Source organism: Macaca fascicularis, chromosome 2 (assembly GCF_037993035.2).
Source record: "Macaca fascicularis isolate 582-1 chromosome 2, T2T-MFA8v1.1".
Lineage (NCBI taxonomy): Eukaryota > Metazoa > Chordata > Mammalia > Primates > Cercopithecidae > Macaca > Macaca fascicularis.
The window spans coordinates 102,862,032-102,888,740 of record NC_088376.1 but is presented as its reverse complement, the minus strand read 5'-3'; the positions used below and the strand labels follow the sequence as shown (position 1 = coordinate 102,888,740).

The window sequence follows — 26,709 nt, the reverse complement described above, 5'->3', positions numbered from 1 at the left end:
ACACCTCTATGGCTGTCTCCTACTAGAATAACTGGGGTGGCCAGGGCTCCTCTGCCCTTTCTCCTCCCTTCCAGTCACTGGGAGGCACAGGAAGCTCTGCTGTCCCCTCAGCTGCCACTCTCAGAGGCCAGCTTTCCATGAGTTCCTGGTGACCCTAACTCCTCAAGTCTTGGCAATGCTTTCTCCTTGGCCTTGCTGTCTAGCAAATTCCCAGAAATCTGCTGGCTTTGTTTCCCAGAAATCTACAAGCAGTGCTGTTCCATTCCCTCTGGCTGCATTCTTTCTGGCTCGATTCCCTCAGGCACCCCGGATATTCTGCCTGCATATACAGCTCCCACGTTGGCTTGCCCTTGAATGGCTGGCCATCTGCCTAGGACCCTCTTATTCACTGTCCTTTCTTCTGAGTTCCCAGGACAGCATTTTCTCCCTAGGCTCATCATTCCTTAAAGGAGAAAGGAAAATCATCTTTACTAAGAAAATGCTGCATGGAGAGCACAGACTTTGGCAACAGAAAGACCTGGCAAGTTATTTCAACTCGCTGACCTCAGTTGCCATGTCTGTAATATGAGGCCAATAACGCTTCCTTTGTAAAAATGTTGGAGGCAGTGGAAATAAAGTATGCATTCACAGTACCTATACATCACAGGCATGGGATAAAATCACTGTTTTATCATTGCATTAGTAATAGCATCAGAGTGACCATTTAATGGAACCACGGGGAAATAAAGCCTGTCTCTAGCACATAGCATCCCCAGTAAAGTGAGGGGTTTCTGATTCCAGGAGGCAGCCCTGTTTATCCAGAAGACATGTATGCCCTTGAAGTCCATCTCAGATTGCTTTTCAGCAGGGCTGCTCAGGAAGTCCTGAGCCTCCACATTAAAAAGTAGCAGTTGGGGCCGGGCGCGGTGGTTCACGCCTGTAATCCCAGCACTTTGCAAGGCCAAGGTGGGCGGATCACGAGGTCAGGAGATCGAGACCATCCTGGCTAACATGGGGAAAACCCATCTCCACTAAAAATACAAAAAATTAGCCAGGCGTGGTGGTGGGCACCTGAAGTCCCAGCTACTCAGGAGGCTGAGGCAGAAGAATCGCTTGAACCCAGGAGGCAGAGTTTGCAGTGAGCCGAGATCGCGCCACTGCACTCCAGCCTGGGCAACAGAGCGAGACTCTGTCTCAAAAAAAAAAAAAAAAAAAAAAAGTAGCCGTTGGTCATCCCTCCACTGCACTGACCATGCCTAGGAAAGGGCGCCAGCAATGGCAGGGTCTGGCAGTCTCCACATTTGGCCCATACAGTTCTGTTCTCTCTGCTGCTATCACAACCCCAACCTTGCTGGAAGTCTCACTCCAGCAGGGAACATCCTGTGTTGCTATTTCTCTTCCTCCCCTGCCCATCCATTTGTCTTGGCTTCTATGACAGTAAGTCCTGTTACCCCAACCTCAGGCCTGGAGCAAGGGCAGGCAGGAGAAGCTTTGAACAAGGAAACAGGAAGCACACAGGGAGCAGATGGACTCGGTGGTGCACCTGCTGGAAACATCACGCAGTGTCTGCATCCCTAAGACTACCTAGGTCCTTTCTGGGCACAAGGAAATGAGAAGATAAGCAGCAAATCTGCAGAGAATCTGAAATTCTTTTGACTTCTTGTTCTTTTAGCAATATCACTCTTGGGGGCTGATTGGAATAAGTGTATTTTCTGGTTCGGGAACCATCAGGCTTCCTGAGGTTGAGTGGCCATGTGGAGGCTGTGATGTAAGGAGTCCCACAGGGTCTTAATTACCAATATCTCTGAAGTGCTGTTCTCCCTCAGCTATGTCTTCCAGTTCATGTACCCCTGTGTCTGAGCTGGCTCTTGATTCTGGAATCACAGAGTGACTGCAATATACTCTCTTCCTTCTACCACACTCTCCTGTTTCCCTGGAGAGAAAACTAGGACAAGGCAGGGACTTAGAGCCTGGCTGAGCCAGAGAAATACCCTAAAGTTTAATACAGAAAAGACCATTTTGGAAAAAAAAAGGATAGCATTAGTTTAATGGCCTTCATTTTAAAATATGTTAAAAGTCTTTCTGGAAGCTTGTATCTAAATTTATCCATTGCTTTAAATTCATACTGAATAAATAAATACATAACTTATTGAAATTTCTGTATTTTGCTTGTTTAAATGGATCCTATATAATTTATGTGGTCCTTTATTAAATAAACATATATGGAAATGCTACCTTGTACCATATAATATTGTAAGTGCAGAGAAGTTCAGAGCCAAGAAAAGACAAAACCATGGGAGTCAAGTGCTATGGAGCATGAAGTGTCTACCCCAGGGTCTTCCCCAGAGGACCTGGGAGGGCCACTGAACTCAGCAAAAGACAGCTGGGCATGTCTGCAAAGGCATTTTTAGATAATCTGTGTGATGGTTAATTTTGTACGTCAATTTGGCTAGGCCACAGTACCCAGATATGTGGGTAGAAAGGTCTGGGTGTTCTCGTCAAGGTGTTTTTTAGACAAGATTAACATTTAAACCTATAGACTTTGAGTAAAGCAGATCACCCTGCATAATGTGGATGAGCCTCATCCAATCAAAGGATTTAAGAAAAAGACTGACCTCCCTGAAGAAGAGGGAATTCTGCCAGCAGACCACCTTTGGACTGAAGTGCAACTCTTCCCTAGCTCTTAAGCCTTGTGACCACTCGGCAGATTTTGATATGCCAGTTTTCATAATCATCTAAGCCAGCTCCTCAAAATCAGTCAGTCTTGCACACACATACACACATCCTAGTGTTTTTGTTTCTCTGGAGAAACCACTGTAGTCTGCTCTGGACCACGAGCCACATTAGACACTCTGCACACAATGCCAGCATATGCAAAAGAAGAAGCTGAGGTTCATGGAGGTCAAGTCAATCTTGTCTCATCACAATGTCTGTGAGAAATGGAGGGAGTCTGAATCAAGACTGCACACTGATGAGGAGAGGACACCTGAGCTAAGGCCAGGAGCATTCACGTATGTTAGCATTTCTATTCCCTTTCCTCCCATAACTTCCTCATTGGATGGCCTGTTTTAGAAAGGATCCTCCATGTACTTTTTTTTTAAACATATATTTAAACAAATGCAAAGTCAGAGTACAGCCTGCTCTGTAGCTCACAGGAGAATGATGATGGCCAAGTCCTAGGACATCAGTGGTCCTCTGACAACTGATCAGAATTTTGAAACTTCTTTCTCCATGGCTGGATGCATTAGCTGTACAGAATTCTGACAAAAAAGAGGCTGCCTCTGCCTTCAAGTGACACTGACGACTAAACCAGTATCAGTTACTTCTCCAAAGACTAAACCAATATCAGTTATTTCTCCAAGTAAAGACATTTATCACACACATGCAATGATCACTTAGCTGGACATGGTAGTGCACACCTGCAGTCATAGCTGCTCTGGAGGCTGAGGTGGGAGGATTGCCTGAGCCCAGCAGCTCGAGACTATGGTCCCATGATTGTGCCACTGCACCCCAGCCAGGGCAACAGAGCAAGACCCAGACTCTTAAAAAAATAAGCCCTCACAACATGTCCTATTTAATTTAGCTGCTTAAGGGAACACATCCACAGCAGTTTTCCATTCAACTCAACAACTTTGTGTCTTAACAGTGGTCAAAGTAAGTGCAAATGTTAGAAGATGAATACTGCAAATACAGAATTTTCTGGAGTAAGTATTAGTCTTTATAATTACAGGGCAGCATGATCAACAGTTAACATGAAAACTCCCAGGAAGAGAAGGTGCTCAATCACAGATTCCTGAAGTGAGAACACAGGCATTTGAGGCTTGGTAAATGGTCCCTCCACCACTCATCTGCTCAAGCCAGAAACAGGACGTTTTCTTGATTATACCCCTTCTTACCTGCCATAGTCCATTCAGGTCTACATATTCTAGCCCCTAAATATAACATATCTGGAATCCATCATTGCTGTCACTCCTCTAGTTCAACACTACCTCACTGCTCTGGGGACCACCACAATAGCTTCCTTCTAAGCTGGGGACTACACTTCCCTCTTTTCTCCAATTTTCCTTCTCTGAACTACAGCAAGAAGGACCTTTCATGAATGAAATTTGATGGGGTCACCCACCTGCTTAACATGCTTTCACAGACCCCAGTTTTTCTCCGTGGGTCTGTATAGCAGACCTTCTGTGTTCTGTATAGCAACTCACATGGCCTGGATGCCTCCAAGTTCATCTGATCCTTTAACCATGTGCACCTTCTTTCTTTTCTTTGAAAATGTCAAATTCTTCTCCTCTTTGAGACTTTCCCTCATGATCCCTCCTCATGGAAGCTCCTCGTACCAATATTAACTCAGCTAAATTCCATTCATCCACCTCCATTTCTCCATGAACGCCTTCCCCTGTCTTTCAGGTTAAATTAAATCCCCCTGTGACTCTCAAAGCACCTGAATTTTCTCCTTAATAGACTTTTTGCAATTTCTAATCATATATATGTGTCCATGCATTATATATCTTGCATATTTTATTTAATGTATTTTCCACATTATAGACCCAGTTACAAAGGAGATTTGCAAAGTATTACATGGTATTATATATATGGTGTTGCAAAATACATTATAGACAAGATACTCAAAAGATGGGCATGACAAGGTTCCAATACAACTGGCATGCTAAAAGGAAGGCTGTTATCCATGAGGAGCAACACAGCTAATACTTCCATTATTAAATATTTCAATTTGGTGCCAATGAAATCAAATTGCATTGTTTCTAATCATCTGCCTATGAAATTTATTTTCCATGTTTCAATACTTTCATCTGTATTATTGTGAAAACTATAATTGTTTTGGCTTATTAATTTTGTGCATACACTTTTACTTTGGAACAAGTGACACAAGTCAATAAAGCCAGAGAATGGACCTAATTAACTGTAGAAATAATGCCTGATGGCATATCTAGGCCTGAGACATATACATGAGTTATTTCATACATTTAACAAATATTGACTTAGAATTGACTTTCTCACAGCACTCTGCCAGGTACTATGAGTTACAGGAGTGAGTTAGAAAGACAGGAGTCTACAACATGCAGGAGCTGTGAACACAAGACACACCAAACGTGCAAATTAGGTAATAGCAAAGAATAGCAATCAATCTAGTGCCCATCAGTGGTGGACTGGATAAAGTAAATGTGGTATATATACACCACAGAATCCTATTCAGCCATAAAAAAGGAATTAAATCACTTCCTTTGCAGCAACCTGGATGCAGCTGGAGGCCATTATTCTAAGCAAATTAAGGCAGAAACAGAAAACCAAATATGGCATGTTGTCGCTAGTAAGTGGGAGCTAAACATTAAGTATGGACATGAAGATGGGACACTGGGGACTCCAAAAGGGGGATAGGAGGGAGGGGGCAAGGGTCGAAAAACTTCCCATCAGGTACTATGTTTACTAATTGGGTGATGGGATCAATAGAAGCCCAAACTTCAGCATCACACAATATACCCTTGTAACACACCTGCACATGTATCTTTTGAAAATGGCAATCACAGCAACCTGGATGGAATTGGAGACCATTATTCTAAGTGAAGTAATTCAGGAATAAAAAACCCAAACATCACATCTTCTGACTTACAACTGGGAGCTAAGCTATGAGGATGCAAAGGCATAAGAATAATACAGTGGGCTTTGGGGACTCGGAGGGAAAGGTGGGAGGTGGGGTGAGGGATAAAAGACATGGGGTACAGTGTATACTGCTCGGGTGACAGGTGCACCAAAATCTCAGAAATCACCACTAAAAAACTAATTCATGTAACCAAATACCACCTGTTCCCTAAAAGCCTATGGAAATAAAAACTAAAAATAAAGTTAAAAATCCAAAGTGGAAATTAGGAAGGAGCAGGATAGGGACTACCTGAGTGGGCCTGACATGGTATGGACCGGGCTCAATGGCCCACACCTGATCGCTGTCCCCATAGCACAGCCCCACTTTTGTACTGTCTCAGTATCACAGCAGAGGGTGGAAACCCTTCCTGGGCATCACAGATTTCTTTCTGGCAAGGTTTCTGCCTTATGACTCTAAGTTCTGTCAAATGCACACTCTTTAATATTTCCCTGGTTCCTTGGACTAGTGTAAGCCCCTCAGGTAAAGGTAAAAAATGTAGAGTTTCTTCTCTACAACACTTCATCTAGAGCTGTCATTCTAGGTATGCCCTTTCCAGCCTATTGAATTTCTAATACCTGGAGCTGGCCAATTTCCTAACTCTGGTCTCCAGCTCTAATGCTGTTCTGAACCAATGAAATCCTATTTCACAAGACTCAACCCACATACAAGTAGATCTTCTGTGTCCCTTCATTTCTGGGAATCCCCAAAGGGGGGGTCTTCTTCACAAATCTGTTTTCTTTCTAGAGCTCCACTCTCACCTGAGCACGTCCGCTCCCTAAAAATCTCTTGAAGACACCTCATAGGGGGCCACTCAGAAAAAGGCCACCGATTTCCACACAGAGCCAGCCAAAAGTACGGGCTCTCTGTATCTACATATCCACATTTATAGATATCTATACATGTATTTATATCTCTCTGTATTTATATCTATAGATGTCTGTGTATACATATAGATATGTATTTATGTCTATCTGTATTTATATCTATAGATGTCTAGATATATATAGATATAAATACAGATATACAGACATAAATGCATATATAGATATCTATAAATGTAAATATGTATAGATATCTATATATGTATTTATATCTGTCTGTATTTATATCTATATATGTATTTCTATCTGTATTTATACCTATAGATATCTAGATATATAGAGATATAGTTTTAGATACACAAATATAGCTATAGATATCTATATATCTATATATGCATACTTATATGTGTCTATCTAAAGCTTTAGATATATATATAGACATTTATATATTTGTATAAAGATTGTGTGTGTATATATATATACTAAAACTATAGATATAGCAATACCTACATATCTGTCAATATTTATATCTATACCTATACGTACTTAGATGTGTATCATATTTCTTTTAATAGCGTGTGTGTGTGTGTGTGTGTGTGTGTGTGTGTGTGTGTGATTCCTGGCTTTAGTGTCCCTCTGCTATCCTTAAATGTACCTCAAGCTGCTACTCTGATCCCAGCTCTGCCTTTCCTTATGTCCCTGAGGCAGAAAGGTAGGACTATGTCATGTTTATGAGCACGTCTTGGGAGTGGCAGAGTTATAAGAGTCTGGTCTCAATTTTTTTTTTTCTTTTTTTTTTTTTTTTAAAGACAGAGTCTCTCTTTTGCTGCCCAGGCTGGAGTGCAATGGCACGATCTCAGCTCACTGTAACCTCCGCCTCCTGGGCTCAAGCAATTCTCCTGCCTTAGCCTCCCAAGTAGCTGGGATTACAGGCACATGCCACTATGCCCAGCTAATTTTTGTATTTTTAGTAGAGATGAGGTTTTAGCATGTTGGCCAGGCTAGTCTCAAACTGCTGACCTCAGGTGATCCACCCATCTTGAATTCCCAAAGTGCTAGGATTATAGGTGTGAGCCACCACGCTCACCCTCAATATGACAGTTTTAAAATAAAATTTAAAATAAGGCAGAAGGACTGCTCTACATCATGAGTTAATTTCCCATGTGTTCATACACCTTAAGTTCTCGACTAGTCTTTTAGTCAACACTGATCAAAGGCCTTCCGCCTGCTTGACCTCATACCAAAAGGATAAGGCACAACTTGCACCCTTGAGGAGGGACTGACATGCCAGCCACAAACTGCAATACTTCTAGAGTGCAAGGCTGTGATCCCCAGCAATATGATGTGTGAAGTCTGAGGACCTGGTATCGCCTTCCATGGGGCTTCTGAAAGCAGAAACCTAGCATTCTGGTGATTCCTCTGTTTCTCTAACCCACGATGTCCAACCAGTCACCAGAGCCCATTGGATCTATCCTGAAATATCTTTTGAATCTGCCTGTTCCTCCTCATTGCCACTATCACTATCCCGGTTCAAGCTGCCATCATCTCTTATTGCAATCAGCTCTTCTCTGGTCCATTCCAGTTCTGCTGCCTGTCCAGTCACAGGGACATCCAGAATGATCTTTCAGGAATGCTAATATAAGTCACTTCCAGGCTTACACCCCTGCAATGTATGGCCTTCTCACCCCTCTAATCCCAGCACCTGGCCCAGTGCTTAACACTCAGAGGTGCTTTGAAGTGATTGCTGACTGACTGACTGATGGAATTCAGTTATTATTATGTGGTTCTCTAACTCGAAAGGTGAAAGACTTGAATGATTCCTACCAATTTTTTATGAGACAGAACTGCATGAGAACAGTAAAATATTACCTACCCTGTCTCAGTATCACCAGCAGCTGTATTTATCAGTGAGGGAACTCGAGGGCCGGAGAAGAAAATCTTTCCATATGGAGCATGCTGAGTTGTCTCTTGTTTTATAGAACTGTCTCCAAAAGTTTCCACATCCTTTGCCATTTAAGAAACTCTGTGTCTGATGGCTCTGTTCATTGAGCACACACTTTCCCATTTGCAAGTCTGCAGGCAACCATTTCACCATTTTTGCCAAATGTATATATCAACTTTATTACTAATTTTCTTAATATCTCTTTTCATTTCACCTAGATATCTTGAATATCATCATTTTGACTAATTCTAAGCATTTATATCCATGAAGTATTAGGATAGATATGTTTGTTAAATTTTTTCCAATATACATTAAAACAAAAATATAGCTATTAATATCAAAAAATGTTCAGCTGTGCATCACCCACATTCATCTGGTCTACCAGCAGCAGTCTCCTGTCACACTTTCGGAAACACCAATACAAAGAATTTATGAGAGTTATCATTGAAATGCAGAAGAAAACATGTTTTCCCAGGTACTCAAATCCAGGGTAGGAGAAAGGAGAAGGTAACCTAGCATGTTTCTAATCTAAGAACATTGTTAGGAAAAATGAACAAGTGGATATAACTTCTATCTATTAAACCTCACAGAATACTAGAGTCTTGGTGGCTGTGGGCTTCCCAGGGCCATCTGTCAGAACGACCAGCAAATGGGGAGGGGTTACAGGGGAAGCTTTATGTCAGTCTCATCAGTTTTCTTGGCTTGTAGTCTGCTTTCATCTCATAAAATTAAGACTCAAAAAATTAAGGAAGTAAAAGAAAGCAAGTCACAAATCATCAAGTCCCTCAAGTACCTCCCAGGCACAGCTGTGTAAAGATATAGGGTATGTCTTCCCATAACACGACCAGGGCTAGCTCTGGACATTTTAAGAGATGTATAGTTATTTATGACTAATCAAAGGATTTTCAAAGTCATTCTCTATAGGTTTTTGGCTTGACACTCTGACTTTAGAACTTAAGACACAAATCAGCCATGACATGGGAAGGAACCTTTCCTGGGGAGAACAGATGCTGTTTGTGGCGTGATCACTACACTCTTCCTAATGGTGCTGCTGGAGGGAAATGCTGACAGGAATGTGCTTGTAATCACTCAGAATTGTCTTCATGTTCATGATATTGTGACAATAGCTCAAACTGCCATAATCAAGGTATATACATTTATTTATAACATTTATTCATCTACATTTAAAAGTTCTTTTTACATTTATAAATTCTGTGCCTCTGGGACCCCATTTTGTTTGAAAAGACATGTCATACTTTACATTATCATCCATTTAGCAGGCAAATTAAAAGCAGTGGAAACATGATTGAAAATGATATCATTGTTTAACTAAAATCATGGTATGACAGTCTGTGAAGGTTAAGAAGGAATAGCTCACAGTGAAAGTCTTATCCCTCCCTCTCAGACCCTGAAACACAGGAAATTACTGCATCTACTCACAGATTGGTCATCACTACCCATTGTAACATCTAGTTATCTGCCTTGAAGGGGGAAGACAGAGAAGCAGGTTCAGTAGTGCAAAGATAAAGCAGTTTGTTTCTGAATGCTTTTCTCAGTGAATTAAGAAAAGGTATAATTATCTGAGAGTGAGGAGGTGACAAGGATGATTACTGAGGAGAGAGAAGGCATGAATAATAGATATTGATGAGTCTATTGACTAGGAAAATAATTTAGGATTGCCAGGCAGGGTTCAGGGCCCACTGACTCTTGTAGTCAAAAATTTAAAGTAGAATCACCCAACATGGTGGTACTTTTTCCTCCATACATACTCAGATGCTTAGGTACAGAGGAGGCACTGAGGGTGACCAGAGGTTAACCAGGGGTGGGGTTTGTCAGGTGAGTATGGTTGAAGGAGCAGAAAGGACAAAAGGACTAAAGGTGAATGCAAATTGCTATGGTTTGATATATTCCCCAAAAAGTATGTGCTGGAAACTCAATCATCATTGTAACAGTATTAAGAGTGGGACCTCTAAGAGGTGATTAGGCCACGAGGATGGATTAATGCTGTTATCTCAGGACTGGGCTCATTATTGTGGGAGTGGGTTCTTTATAAAAGGGCAGGTTCAGCTCCCTTTTGCCTCTCTTTCTTGCCTTCCTTTTGCCTTTCTGTCATGGGATGACCTAGCAAGAATGCCCTTACCAGATGCTGACCCCTCAATCTTGGACTGGCCATTCTCCAGAATCATGAGCCAATAAATACCTGTTCATTATAAATTATCCAGTCTTGGTATTCTGTTATATCAGCACAAAATGGTCTAAGACACAAAGAAACAAATATCCTGATGGACCAAGAGTGCAAGATAAGTAAGAAGGAAATCAGAACAAGAAGGGTTCCCTGACAATGAAAAAGTGAAAGCTTCTAGAATACAGGGATGAAGGATTATTGGAATGGAGCCACAAGAAGATGAGAAGTGGAGGTCAGAGACTGGAGTGCCTAAGGTCAAGAATTTGGAGGCTGGGCATTATTGAGGATTACAAAGACTAGAAAAGGACCATGGAGAAGAAGATTTGTAGAAGGCAGAAAGTTGAGAGACTAGGATGTTGGATAGGTCACTGAAGGGATGCTGAGTCACCAAAGTGGAAATTCACAGGACTAGTGGGCAAAACCACATCAGTGATCTAGGTAATAAAGTGTTCTGTGAATGAGAGGGACTGGTTACAAGGCTGAGAGATGGCTAGAACAAGGATCATGGTGGATAGTACATTCAGATGGCAAGCACTTTAAAGGACCTGGAGTTCTGGTCTGGAGTAAGTCCAGAGTTAAATTGGAAAGAGAATAAAGAGCCACTATTTGAAAAAACTGCAAGGTAGCTGTGCCCTTGGGGGAGAGGCAGACTTCAGAGCAAAACAATGATGGCCATTTTCAGAGAAGAGCTGAAGACAGGAAGCACCTGCTGATGATGACAGTGAACTCCAGAGGGCAGAGTTTGGGGACTCAAGGTGGTGGAAGCAGAGTCAGCAGAATAGAAGCTAAACTACATTGCATGGGGAAAGAGTCCAGGGATGAAAGAGACTTGGCTTTATGGAGATGAGAGACTTTATAAATGGGTCCTGGAGGCACTGTAGAGGATAGCAGATTAGGAGTTCTAATGACAAACTCCTACTTGCAACCAATTTCTTGGATTAATTGTGATGCCAATACTTGGTGGTATGCAGTGTTAAGGCAGCAGTGGTCTGGTCTTTCATGGAGCAGAGAAAATTTGTTCAATTTCTCCTCAGCCTTCAGAGAGTTGCACTTCTACGCTGGAGGAAGTAGTTTTTCCACTGAGGAACAAGTTTATTTTGGAAGGTTATTTAATCTGCTATATACTTGTAGAGCCCTTAGTGTGCACTATGCACTGTTCTAGGAACACAGACTGTATCAGTAAAGAAATGAGACAAAGATCCTTGCTCCCAGGGCACTTACATTCATTACACTATATAATGAATAAAGTTATACAGCACAATAGAAAGTGATAGGGGCTACAGAAAAAAGAAGCTATAGAGCAGGATAAGAGAACACCTGGAGTGCTGGTATGTTGGGGAACTGAAATATTGAACAGGGTAGTCAGAGTGAGAATGTGACATTTGAGCAAATACTTGAAGGTGGTACAGGAAAGAGTATGGCAGGAAGAGGGAACACCCATGCAAAGGTTATGGAGCAAGCTTACCTGTTGTGTTAGATAAATAATAAGAGGACAGGGTGGCTACAGCAAAATGAGCAAAGGGAAAAGTAGTAGGAAGGTAGTAAAATAATTAGAAAGAATTGTAATTAAACAGATGGCAACTATTCCTAGAGAAAGAATCTAGGTCCCAATGGACATCAGCACATCACACAAAATCACTTCTGAGTTGGAAGTCACAGCCAAGGCAGGATTAGAATTCAGTTCTCATTTTACCTCTATGAATTCTGAATTTTTCTCTGGAAATGAGAAGTTGGAGTAGAGATCTCGCTACATTTCCATCTGGTTTTAAGCCTCAAGCCTCAAGAGAATAGGAACATATGCTCTGAGGACAACAGGTTGCAGTGTTTTGTCTCTGGAGGACACTGGAAGCTTATCGAGGCAGACATTTAAGACCGTTTTTCTTTTTTCGACTAAATGAGTATTTTTAAAATTAATTTATTTATTATACTTTAAGTTCTGGGTTACATGTGCAGAATGTGCAGTTATGTTACATAGTATCCATGTGCCCTGGTGGTTTGCTGCACCCATCAACCCGTCACCTACATTAGGTATTTCTCCTAATGTTATCCCTTGCCTAGGCCCCCATTCCCTGACAGGCCCGTGTGTGATGTTCCCCTCCCTGTGTCCATGTGTTTTCATTGTTCAACTCCCACTTATGAGTGAGAACATGCGGTGTTTGGTTTTCTGATCTTGTGATAGTTTGCTGAGAATGATGGTTTCCAGCTTCATCCATGTCCCTGCAAAGGACATGTTTTCACACAGTTTGCCATGTGGCTGCAAAAACTACCTATTATCCTCAATGAATGTGCATTCAGAGTCCACTAGAGGGCAGCCCTGCACTTAGAAACTGAAAAAATGTTTACTTGGCAAAGGGAATGTATCATCTATTGGGCCGTGATGACCAGAACAATCAGAATGAATAACAAGACACTGTGAAAAGCTTTCAATAGGATTTCGGTTTTTCAACACTTCTTTAGTCATGGGCTGTGGCCTAATATAACAACAATTAGTATCAGAACTTGAATGTCTGATTTTTAAACCTTTCTGGATACCTAATAGACATTATTTCACTCAAGCCTCAAAATAATTCTGAGTGGTGAGCTATCTTTATTGTTCTGATAAGAAAACAGAGACTCAAAGAGCAGAACAGGGATGGGGATGGGGTCAAGATGGCCGATTAGAAGCACTGGCAATCAGAGGCTCCCCTTGAAAAGAACCATAACAGTATGCAAATCCTGCACCAGCAACTGAGGTATCCAGATTCCATCAGTGGAAATGACTAGGTTGCTGGTGTGATCCACAGAGAAGAAGGAAGAGTAGTGTGGTGTGGTGTGGTTGCTACATGGGGCAGAGGTGTCCACACCCCCCAGCCAAGGGAGGCAGTGAGTGAGTGTACCACCCAGCCTGGAAAATGTCCTTTTTCCATGGAACTGTGCAACCCATGGATTGGAAGATCCCACTCATGAGTCCATGCCACTGGGGTCTAGGGTCCCAACCATGAAGCCATGCAGATTCTCAACAGGCACTAAGCTAGAATCTGCTTAAGGCTGCTAAGCTCCTGGGGGAAGGTGACCAGCGCCACAGCTGTAGTTGCCTGCTGTCTAAGCCATTTGGGCTCCTTGGTAGAAGGGTGACAGCTGACACTGAGACTGATAACTGCGTAACACACTAAGCTCCCAGGGCAAGGGAAGGGCAGCAGCCATCTCTATAGCTCCAGGCCACGCTTTCCCCCTGCTGGAGCTGGGGAGGCTGGATGGTTTGGTCCCAAGAGGTATCCCCCACAGTCCAACACAATGGCTGTGGCAGACTGTGGACAGAGGGCCTCTTCAGGCCTGACCTTGACCCATCAAGGCAGGGCCTCCGTACAGGAATTCCAATAACTTCAGTCAGGGACTCAAGGACAGAACTCTGATCTCCCTGGGCCTGAGCCCCAGGGGGAGGGGTGGCTGTAGTCTCCACAGACCAGTAGACTTAGTCTTTCCTCGTGCTAGTTCTGAAGAATTCAGGCAGCCCAGATGCGTGGGTTTCCCCCAGCGAAGCACACCCGCTCCACCAAGGGACAAAGTGCTTTGTTAATGGGTTCTGCTCCCCTTGCCACCTAATTAGGTGAGACCCTCCAACAGGGGTTGTCAGACATGCTATACAAGAGTGTTCCTACTGGCATCAGTTAGGTCAGAGATCTCAGAGGAAGGAGCAAGCACCCATCTTTGCTGTTCTCCAGCCTCCTTGTGTGACATCTCCAGGCATGGGAATGAACCAGATGAATAGGGCCTGAAGTGAATCCCCAGCAAACCACAGCAGTCCTACAGAAGAGGGACCTGATAAGTGCAAGAAAAGCAAACAGAAAGCAACAATAAGAGCATCAACAATAAAAAGTCCCCACAAAATCCCCATCCAAGGGTCAGCAGCCTCAAAGATCAATATTAGACAAACTCATGAAGATGAGAAAGAATCAATGAAAAAATCCTGAAAATCTAAAAGGCCAGAGTGTCTCTTCTCCTCCAAATAATTACAATGCCTCTCCAGCAAGGGCACAGAACTGGATGAAAGATGAAATGGACAAATGGACAGAAATAGGCTTCAGAAGAGGGGTAATAACAAACTCCGCTGAGCTAACCGAGCATGTTCTAACCCAATGCAAAGAAGCTAAAACCCTTGATAAAAGGTTACAAGAGCTGCTAAATAACCAGTTTAGACAGGAACATAAATGACCTGATAGAGCTGAAAAACACAGCACAAGAACTTCATGAAGCATACACAAGTATCAATAGCCAAATCAACCAAGCAGAAGAAAGGATATGAGTGTTTGAAGACCATCTTGCTGAAATAAGGCATGCAGACAAGATTAGAGAAAAAAGAAATGAAAAGGAATGAACAAAACCTCCGAGAAATATGGGACTATGCAAAAAGACCAAACCTATGATTGACTGGAGTACCTGAAAGAGCCAGGGAGAATGGAACCAAGCTGGAAAACACACTTCAGGGTATTATCCTGGAGAATGTCTCCAACCTAGCAAGACAGGGCAACATTCAAATTCAGGAAATACAGAGAACATCACTAAGATATTCCATGAGAAGGCCAACCCCAAATAATCATCAGATTCTCCAAGGTCAAAATGAAGGAAAAAAATGGTAAGGGTAGCCAGAGAGAAAGACCAGGTCACCTACAAAGGGAAGCCCATCAGACTATCAGCAGACCTCTCAACAGAAACACTATAAGCCAGAAGGGAGTGGGGGCCAATATTCAACATTCTTAAAGAAAAAAATATTTTCAACCCATAATTTCATATCCAGCAAAACCAAGCTTCATAAGCAACGGAGAAATAAAGTCCAACATCACCGATCATTAGAGAAATGCAAATCAAAACCATGCTGGTCAGAATGGCAATTATTAAAAAGTCAAGAAACAATAGATGCTGGTGAGGCTGTGGAGAAATAGGAATGCTTTTACACTGTTGGTGGGAATGTAAATTAGTTCAACCATTGTTGAAGACAGTGTGGCAATTCCTCAAGGATCTAGAACCAGACATACCATTTAATTCAGCAATCTCATTACTGGGTATGTACCCAAGGGAATACAGATCATTCTACTATAAAGACACAGGCAAACATGCTTATTGTAGCACTATTTACTATAGCGAAGACATGGAGTCAACCCAAATGCCCATCAATGATAGACTGGATAAAGAAAATGTGGTATATATAAACCATGGAATACTATACAGCCATAAAAAGGAATGAGATCACATCCTTTGCAGGGACATGGATGAAGCTGAAAACTATCATCCTCAACAAACTAACACAGGAAACGAAAACCAAACACCACATGTTGTCCCTCATAAGTGGGAGCTGAATAATGAGAACACGTGGACACAAGGGGAGAAACAACATACACTGGGGCCAGTCATGGGGTAGAGGGCAAAGGGAGGGAGAGCATTAGAACAAATAACTAATGCATGTAGGGCTTAAAACCTAGATGACGGGTTGATAGGTGCAGCAAACCACTATGGCACACATATACCTATGTAACAAATCTACACATGCTGCACCGGTATCCCAGAACTTAAAGTAAAATAAAAGTAGTAATACTAATAACAAAAAAGAGCAGAACATGAAACAGGGAATTTTGTTCACATGATTTATTGTAAGGGTAGCCTCAAAAGAAGGGGAACAAAGGAAGCAGGATACAAGAAGAGAAGGGGACAAGCAGAGATATGGCCTCAGCTGGAGTCTGCTTTGGTCTGACCCCATGAGAGCTCTGGAACATGCTTTGTACTGCAGAGTTGGTCCCACCTTAAGAAAAGAAGATATGCCTTTGTGCCCCTACATTAGCAAGTCATGTCTGCAAGAATCCACTCCACCCCCCACCCATGGGGGTTATATTCTCTATCAAGGAAAGTTCTCCAGAGACAGGAGCAGCTCAGCCATCAGGGATCAACACTCAGAGCCATGGGATATGGGTGCACTGGACTGGCAAAGGGAAATGGGCATGGTACCGCAGCAGCATCCACTGTGGAATATCCTTCCAATGATACTGCTAGTAGGTTTCAGAGCAAGACTTTAAACCTAGGTCTGTTTGCCTTTCACACTTTATGCTCTTAGGGAAGTTGAGAGAAAGAGACAGAGAGAGGAAGAGAGAGAGAGAGGGAGAGAAAGAGACAGGGAGAGAAAGAGACAGAGAGGGAGTGGGGAGGTAGAGGGAGAGGGAGGGGGAGGGGGAGAGAGACAGAAATGTTTGATAATGTTCTCATATATAAATGTAAAAATACAACAAAATCAATAAACTAGGAAAAGAAGAAATGAGGAAAAGAGATCAAAGTAGCAGGAACCAAGTGTAACCAGAATGAGGCTGGCCCTTTGGGGACATGTGCTCTGACTCTATGACGAGTTTCAGGTTGCTCTTAATGCTTGGATATCCACCAAAATTCAAGCCCAATTCTCACCTAACACTAGCAAGTAACAGTAATATCAATTTGTGCATACATAAAGGCGTGAGTAATATTGCACATCACACTGAGAAACTTCTGTTTAAAAACCTTCCTTACAACCTCTGTCCTGGACGGAAAAGTCTTTTCCCTAGTCTGTCTAAGTTGGCCTGGCCTGCCCCACGACCACTCACTATTTTATGAACCCAGCCCTGAGATTGGGAAGCAGAGGCCAGGCTGATGTGTCAGTCATCTGCTGCACCAGTATACTAAGAGAAGAGATAATTTAATGCTTTCACTGGGCACCAAAGTTTTTTCCAAGATTTCCGGCAGTCAGAGCAAAAAAGGAAAATATGGTAAATTATTTAATTTGCAGTTTCCAAAAGAAGAAGGAAACTCACTAGTTAATAATAACAGGGGGTATTATTTCCTGACATCTAATTTTAGATTAAATTTATCATGTGGGTGTTTATATTGAGGAATCAAGTAACATGAAGGTGAATGTTCTCAAGTATTTTATAAAGAATGTGTTCCTACTATTATTTTTCTTAGAGCTCTGTTTATTCCGTCCTGGTCCTTGTAATCTATAATGAGTGACTTTGTATATCTCTTCATATGTTCATTTGTCAATTGTCTCCTCCACTGGAATGTCAAAGGGCAGAGGCTTCGTCTATGTGGCTTACCGCTGCACCCCCAGCCCTCCCCTGGGATCCAGTGGCAGGCTATTCGTCGAATAAATAAGTAAATAGAATAGATGAAGCATCATGGTGATGTAGTGTGCCATGAGAGGATTTAGTAACCAATACTATCAGGGTCAAAATTGTCAAGCATAAAAATCAAAACCTAATTTGTTATGGAGAGTACTTCTAACCAGTAACTCATATCATTCAAATTTTAGGGTTAAAAATTATGTTATATAGCAAATATTATGAATATATACATGATATGCAAAGAAGACAGCTTGACCAAGTAAACAACTATTACCTTTTGTGTTGTTTTAGATTTGCTTTCCTCTATGCAGTGGTATTTCCCATTTTCCTGACTTGATGGTTTTACTCAGTGTTCCATAAACTGCACAGGCACTGGCAGGGATAAAGGAACTGGGCCACAGAAAGGCTGAAATGTAATCCAGGCCCACCTTTTCAAATATCAGAAACCTGTATTTCAAGTTTATATTTGGCCATAGTATTTGGTTATGGATTAAGCCTCATCAAAAGTAAATTTCAAAAAGATTTCTGAAGAAGTTTCTATGATTGCTTTAGATTTTAAATATTTGTAATCTTTGGTTAAACACTTAATACCCACCTCTATCACGATAAATTCTTTTCGTTCTATGATAGGTCAAAAGTAATATTCTACACAACTGAAATTTATGGAAAATGCAGTTGACATATCCTCTTATCTACGAGTTTGACATTGCTGGGTAAATAATCCTGGAGAAATTTTTTGACAATGTACCACGATATAGTCTTGCCTTAGAAATCAGAAAGTGTTTTCAAAATTCTGTTTTCAGGGGCAATGAGGCATGGTAATTAGGACCATGATTTAAGCAGTAACAACAACAAATTGACCAGAGATAGATTTTTAAAAGGCATCTCTTCCCCTAGAAAACGTTTTTAAGGAATAACAATATTTACTGGTTAGCTTTTCCTACTAGATATTTTATGATGTTGAAATTACTAGATTTGTTATGAAAATATTTTGTGTAGTTCCCAAGAGGCTTGGCAGGCCTCAGGCTTCTGAAACATAATGATTAGCAATTATTGGTTATTTAACACAATCAAAGTCATCGAGCATTTATAAATAATGTTTAACAGTAGCTTGTAAGTGGTCCGTTTGGTAATTTCCTTTGGCAAGAAAACTGGAAAACTGACATTTTCCATTAACGGAAATGTCAAGCAACATCAGAAGATCAAGCCTATAAATAGGGGTCCAATTTCTCATTGTACATACATGTATATGGTGCTGCCAATACATACAGAGGCTTCTGCTGACACAGCTGTGAAAGGATGGCTACATCCACAAAACCCTGTTCAACTTTGTCACCAATTATATTCAGTTGACTTGGATAAACTTACCTAACTACTACTCTCTACAGAGCCGATTACTTTCTTCCTGTTTGGTGTATCTTGATACTAAGTAGCACTCTAACTTTGCTCTGTCTGCCATTCTGTTAAGCACTTTAGATGTATTGTTTCATTGAATGATCTTGGAAATCTAATAAGATAGGTTTGTCCTTAATTTATCGTTGAGGAAATTGAGGCATATTATAGTTTACTATAGTCATGTGTTTGTAGGTTCACTTCCTCTTTTAGGACTTTGAGTTCTTTAAAACTGTGTGTGTGTGTGTGTTCTCTAATCTAATCGGTTCACTTTTATTTAGCCTATTGATTATCTCCTGAGTTCCTCCTATGTGCCTGAGTCCTCCCCGAAGACTGACATATAGTAGGTCCTCCATAAACATCTGCTGATATGTGCTAACCTCCAATGTTAAATTGGCTCTTAGCTGTATGTCTTATATGTAACATACGTTCCTGCAATTGAAAGAAATTTGTCAGATAAAATTGTCTCTTCAGGAACTTGGCAGTGTTTCCAATCCAGCAGCCAGGCTAACAATGAAAATGACTCAAAACATCTCAAAGGAAGAATCACAGCTGAGAGTCTCTGCAGCAAGACCCCAACAACATGAAAAGGAAGTAATGGTCTTCCACAGTACCAGGCAATGCAGAAGGCAGCTATTATTTTGACAGAGCCAGATTTTGATGACCTCCCCATATTTGCTAAGTAATGGAAACCAAAATGCTAAAATAGAACTCACAAAAGTGAAGAATGCAAGGAGGAATACGATTAATAGATATCAAATAACAAAAGAAGTACTAGTATTTTAAAAAATTGTAAAAAGAGCCCAGACAGCAGAGATCTAACAGACAGACCTAAATGCAGAAAGAAAGGCAGACGTAACAGGGAAGAATACAACCCAGATAAGGAAGTCCACTGTATCTGGCAATTTTTTTGTGTAAAATTAAAAAACCAAATTGGCCTCAAAGAATCTCTATCTTTTATCTTCAACTCTGGGCCAATTTCAAATGCAGACACTGATTCTGATTATGTTTGGTAAAGGCAAGAGGTTTCTCTGGAGCCAGAAAAGTCATATGCCATATATCAAACTTTAACCTAATGCAAAATTCCATGACACTTATGTTATTTTAATTGTGGTAAAATATATACAACATAAAATTTACCACCTTAACTCTTTTTAAATGTATAGTTCTGTGGCATGAAGGACATTCATATTGTTATGCAACCATCACCACCATCTCCATCTCCATAATTCTTTCGTCTTGTAAAACTAAACTCTATACCCATTAAATAATAACTCCCCAATTCCTGCTTCCTCCCAGCCTCTGGCAACTACCATCCTACTTTCTGTCTTTATGATTTTTTTTTTTTTTTTTTTTTTTTTTTTTGAGACAGAGTCTTGCTCTGTCGCCCAGGCTGGGGTGCAGTGGCCGGATCTCAGCTCACTGCAAGCTCCGCCTCCCGGGTTTAGACCATTCTCCTGCCTCAGCCTCCCGAGTAGCTGGGACTACAGGCGCCCGCCACCTCGCCCGGCTAGTTTTTTGTATTTTTTAGTAGAGACGGGGTTTCACCGTGTTAGCCAGGATGGTCTCGATCTCCTGACCTCGTGATCCGCCCGTCTCGGCCTCCCAAAGTGCTGGGATTACAGGCTTGAGCCACCGCGCCCGGCCCTGTCTTTATGATTTTTGACTACTCTAGACACTTACAGATATTTTGAATAAAAATGTAAGAAAATGAAAGTAGGCACCTCAACATACACTGATCAAATGTGAAATATGTCCAAAATATGCATTGCTGTTTAAATAGAAAAGGTGACTGAAAATCCAGCCAGGACAAGGTAACTAAAGCAACAGTGAGTATCATACAGAGCAATGAGCATTTTGATTCAAAGGCATCTATGATATGAGGTCAGAGCAGGCACCAGATCCCCCTGATCTTTGCAGACATTTTCAGGCATTTGGGTCTGACTCAGTGATACAGGAGACCACTGGAGGATTCTGAAGAAAGCAGAACATTGTATTATATGCTCTCTTAGCATCTGTAGTGGATGCTGATGGTGCCACACTCAGAGCTCCTTAAACTTGCACTCATTTTCTCTGTTGCTGTCCCCCTTGTCTGGAAAACTGCCTTTGGCCTTATGGGAGTTCCTCTATCCAAGGGCCATGCCCATCCTGGGTTAACTCTGGTTAACGCCTGATTTGCATGGGGGAACAGCTATGACAGGCCAGCCACTTGCCTTAAGGTGGGACAACTCTGTGGTGCAATTCATTTTCCAGAGCTCCCATGGGGTCAAGCTGAAGCTCCGTTCATCTGAGACCACACCCTTCCCCTGCCTCAGATTCGGACACTCCCCTTCCCCTGAGAGCATTCTTACAATAAGTCATATGTACCCGAACCCCTGTCTCAGGTTTTGCTTTTGGAGAACCCAGCCTAGGCAGCATTATGATCTTTTGCCTTCATAACCTGTGTTACAGCTGTTAATTTTCTGTGATTTCTGTGATTCTTTGACTAATTTCTGCCTCCCCATTGGCATGTGAGCTCCTGTGCTCACCTTTTCTTCCTCAGTATCAACCATAGGGACTAGCATTCACTGAATGATTTAAACAGATCTTGTACAAGTCTTTTCCATACTGGCTTTAGTTTTCATTACAAAAACATCATGTTGGTGCTGTGTAAAGGTGACAAAGTATTTATGTGATGACTGCGTTTATTTGAAAATATAATCAATTGCCATTTTAAAATCACCTATTAAATGCCATGAAATCAAATGTTACCTGCATCTCCCAGTGAATGCATGACAAAAGATGGTTCCTTTGACCACATCTGCCAAGTCAGCTGCTTAGTTTTTTTTTTTTTTTTTTAAGATGTAGTTTCACTCTTGTTGCCCAGGCTGGAGTACAATGGCACCATCTTGGCTCACTGCAACCTCTGCTTCCAGGTTCAAGTGATTCTCCTGTCTCACTCTCCCAAGTAGCTGGGATTAAAGGTATGCACCACCATGCCCAGCTAATTTTGTATTTTTAGTACAGATGGGGTTTCTCCATGTTGGTCAGGCTGGTCTCAAACTCCCGACCTCAGGTGATCTGCCTGCCTCGGCCTCCCAAAGTGCTGGGATTATAGGCGTGAGCCACCGTGCCTGGCCAGCTGCTTAGTTTTAATTACCAAACAATGAATGTCCTAAGAGGGACAAACTCATTAAAAATATAGTTTGAAAGCTAAGCATAGTGGCACGTATGTTATAGTGGCCAGCTATTCAGGAGGCTGAGGCAGGATGATTGCTGGAGTCCGTGAGTTGAAAGCCAGCCTTAGCAACAGCAAGACTCCATCTCAAAAAACAAACAAAACAAAAAACAAACAAACAAAACTGGGTTGCTGCTTCACAGAGCTCTACTGTGTGAAAAACTTTAGGACTTAGGCATTCCAGAGCTACTGAGTTTTTCCTTTTCATTCAAGAGTCAACACTAATGTACAATGAAGCTATCAGCGTTTCTACAGATGGGCTTCTCCACCTCCTATGCAATTTCCTCTTACTTTATACCATTTTTCAAAAGTGGAGGTAATAAGAAAATCTTGCCTCAAATATCATGTTGAAAGTGAAAAAATGCTACAACTTAAAACATAAAGGAGACTGGAGATCTAAGTGATATATTCTGGTGACATTTAAAAAAAAAAATACAAAGTCCAGTAAAACACATAGATAAACTGTGTAGCATTTTCCTTGCAAACAAATGTCTTTAACAAGATCACGGAGGTACCCATCTAAAGACTAGGACACTAAACTCAATTTTAGTTATGTGACCAAGACTGAAGAATGAATTGATTTCTTGGTGATCTCTAAGAAGTCTTGTTCCCAATCAGCACATGGTCAAGCTTGTGCCAAATTTCTGGGAAGACTGTTTATGTCAACTCAAACATATGGCATTGAGGAATTATAATCCTAGGTGGAACATAAAGTCCACAATTATTTTTACAATGTGAGAGAGACAGGATGCATTTAATCAGGGAGAGGCTGTATAACTCACTTTGCACAGCCTCAAGGTCACCTAATAACAGGCAGACAAAAAAGACTGCTGTGGAAGACACCAGTCACACTCCACAGTGCAGATGGTTCATGTCCACAGTGCTCATCACCCACTGGCATCTTAGTGTCTCAAACTGAGATGCTACTTGTTCAGTAACTTTATCCAGGCAAAATAAAACTTCCAGTGTCACAGGAGTCTGATATATATCCATGCACAAAATACAGCTTATCTAAATTTCTCTTGAGGACTAGGATAGCCCTTGCTAATTTCTATGAATGCATTGTATGTCACCCCAGTCTCAATTCAAGGGCATCAGTTAAGACTAACCCTCATCAGTAGCAACATGATACCACGTCTGGGTCTAGAACCACATTAGAAGGGTTAAAGTTTGCAGTTCTAACTACACAGTGAATTTGTATATCAGGGGTCCTGTTGAGATGAGGGTTGGAAAGTCTTTTTTTGTTAATAAACGGGCATTATTTGTGTGGATATGTGATGACATTTACCCTAACCAGGACCTCAGACATATATAACAGGGGCTCCACAGACATTGATAAATGAACAATTTCTTGTACAAACCCAAAGGAGGGGAAAGCTGACCCTTATATAGAAAGGTGGTGACCAGCACTGATCATCTCAGGAAAAGGAGAGAAATATTTTTATATGAGGGGTCTGGAAGGTTGGGTCTGAAGAAATTACAAAGGAGGAGGTCAGAAGGTACATAGGGTAGAAGAATAAATGTTGATCTAGAAATTAAATAGCCTGAAGTTTTATGGATTTGACTCTCTATATTTGCTCCTTGTTTGTTCTACCCTCTCAAGTTTTATGCAGATCTCTATTTCACAAGACTAGCTTCCACCCAATTGTGTTTAACCCAAAGTTACCATGCCAAGCACTTTTAATAGGGACAATACATCCCTCCTGTGGAGGTGGATGCCAAAGGCAGTCGGAGTGAGTTTTGCCTGGCTCTTCAGGCACTAAACAAACATCAGGTTGGGAATGCATCAGAGAATACACTGGTCATATCAACAAGAGCATCCTTGTCCAAAGGCAATAACAATCCCATAGTCAACTGGGCGCCATGTGAATTCCCTGTCAGTTTCTGGAAGCTGATTCAGGGTCCCATTTTCTCCCAAGAGATCTGCTCTCAGTGTGCTGACTAAGCCTGATCCTGGCCTGAAGACTTGCCCCTTCCCTCCTAGTCCTTGGCATGGACTCCCCCTTAATGCACACTTCCTCTCTCACTTCTATAGTGTTTTCTTTGGAGGCATTACTTAGTGGATAACGTGAGGAAGGAAGTGGGCAGTTTTGCTTACTTATTATCACCCTTTTTTTAAAAAAATAAACCTTTTATGATTAAAGGAAATTTAGAATATAAAGTGCAAAAGAGAAAACAAAAACACACAGAATAATTATTTTTAATATTTATGAATATTCCCTCCAGATCTTTTAAAAATCAATATGAACACACATATGTACATTCTCTATTTATTTACAAAATTAGTCTTACTACACATGCATTTTATTATTTCTACTTCAAAAACACAAAGACAGTATGATAAAGAGTCACATTACTCATCAGTTGCACCAAGAGATAAAATCAAGATTTGCAGGGCATGGACTATTTTTTGGTCCAAAGAAGAAGCCTGTCAATGTACTCTAACTTCACTGCCACTATGGAAAGAAGGACCCATTCTCTTATTTTAAAAGAAGAAAACTGAAAGGGGGAAAAAGAAAACAATGGCAGGTGAGTGCAACACCTGTTTCTATTTCCCAGTCCATCTGTGTGAGCTTCTCATGTGTTACCATTTTAATCTGTCGAAGCATAGTCAGAACACGTCCCTATGTCAAAAAATACTGAGAGTGAATATTCAAATAAAAAATGTCAAAATAACAGAAATAGGATTGGGGCTTGATACTTTTTAGACTAAATGTATTTCCTTATTTTGTGCAGCATAATCTGTAGTCATAAAAAGCAATATTTGTTATTTTTAAAAGTAAATTTAGAATCATAACAAAGTTTAGTTCCATGTTAAAATTATTTCATGTCACTGATACTTTAAAATCATATCCCTCTGCTGATATGGTGCTATTTTCACCCAATAACAAAGTTAAATTAATATGCAAATAATTGCATGCTGGGAATGACAGAGGTACTAATAATAATCACTTTGTCAGTGCACTCTGAATAAGAACTAGACTACCAAAAATTACTACCTCAGAGAAGAAACCAGTGTTGTTAATAATTATTCCCATTGAAAGAGAAAATTCCAGGGTGAATATCTGTATTTATTCCAAATTGTCTTTGTGAGTCATTAAATCTTGCTCATGTGAATATAAGATATTATAAAAAGTAATTGAAGTTTAACATGTTGCCAACACTTTGTAGCTAATAGTCATGGAAATACAGATACCTGATACTGCGTTTTAAGGTGATTAATGCTTAGGAATAGCAAAGAACCATAAGTGTCAATTATATTTTTACTGGCATTTTATTGCTAAGGAAGGTTGTAAATGCCAATTCTGCTTTACTCTAGGAAGTAGAAAACGTACATTTATTAGAATTCCTTAACTGGATTTATGGTCAACAGATGGCACATGAATCATTCATAGGTATAATATGATAAACTGTAGCAAAACCTCCAACCTGGCTTTATTCACAGCTGGGAGTATCATCCACGAAGACAGAACAGAGTGCTTGTCATAAGGTATAAATAAGAATTTAATTCAAAATAATCTAAAGATTAGAGCATTAGACTTAAATTTAATTATATGACCAAGGCTAAAGAATGAGGTGATTTCTTGGTGATCTCTAAGAAGTCCTGTTCCCAGTTAGCACATGGTCAGCTGATGCCAAATCAGTCTGCTATCGCTGGTGTTCCCGGGACCTTGAAGGTACAGGTTTCTTTTATGCAATGACAACAGATACCTTTTGAACCTTCTCCAAGATGAATTTTTAAAATGCTTCCATCTGGTTTTCTATTTGATTTATGATCTAAACTGTATTTTTAAGTAAAGCATAATAATCTAGACTATCAATATATATGCTATTATCTATACTATTGTAACTGTGAGAGGCCATAATATGCCACCCCCAATACACCTTTTGACAGGAGGATTGTTGAGCTGAAGGCAAGAAAGAAGTAGATACCTGAGAGCTCTCTGCCCTCCTTCTATTTGCCTAAAATCAGGACATAAATTTACAAAAACATAATATATCCCATCTCCCCTTTCTACCAGGAAGAACAAAAGCTAACCAATGAAAACTTTAGACCCTTATGGACCTGGAGATGGCACCAGAGGAATCTACATTAACAAACTTTAACTAACTAGCCTTTATTTGCCTTCCCACAAGTTGCGGCCCCTGGAGACTCAAAGTCCATTTCCTTTGTTCTGTCACTTCTCTAAAAATTTACTGTTCTTTTTGAAGATGTTATATAAAGTGTAATTCAGAGTCACCTCTTTGATAATTACTCCTTCTCTAGGTATCTCCCATGTATGTATGAAATATGCATGTTAACAAATTTCTGTTTTTCCCTTGTTAATCTGCTTTTTTGTTGTTGTTGCTGTTGTTGTTATTACAAGTGTCTGTTTCAACTAAGAACATATGAGTGCTA

At 40.9% G+C, this 26,709-nt stretch overlaps 1 protein-coding gene across 5 annotated transcripts in view; it reads right to left on the bottom strand.

Annotated features, from left to right (window-relative positions):
* The window catches only part of MYRIP (myosin VIIA and Rab interacting protein), a 417,675-nt gene that overhangs the window by 227,465 nt on the left and 163,501 nt on the right, over positions 1 to 26,709 (bottom strand). The gene's annotated exons all lie outside the window — the stretch shown is intronic.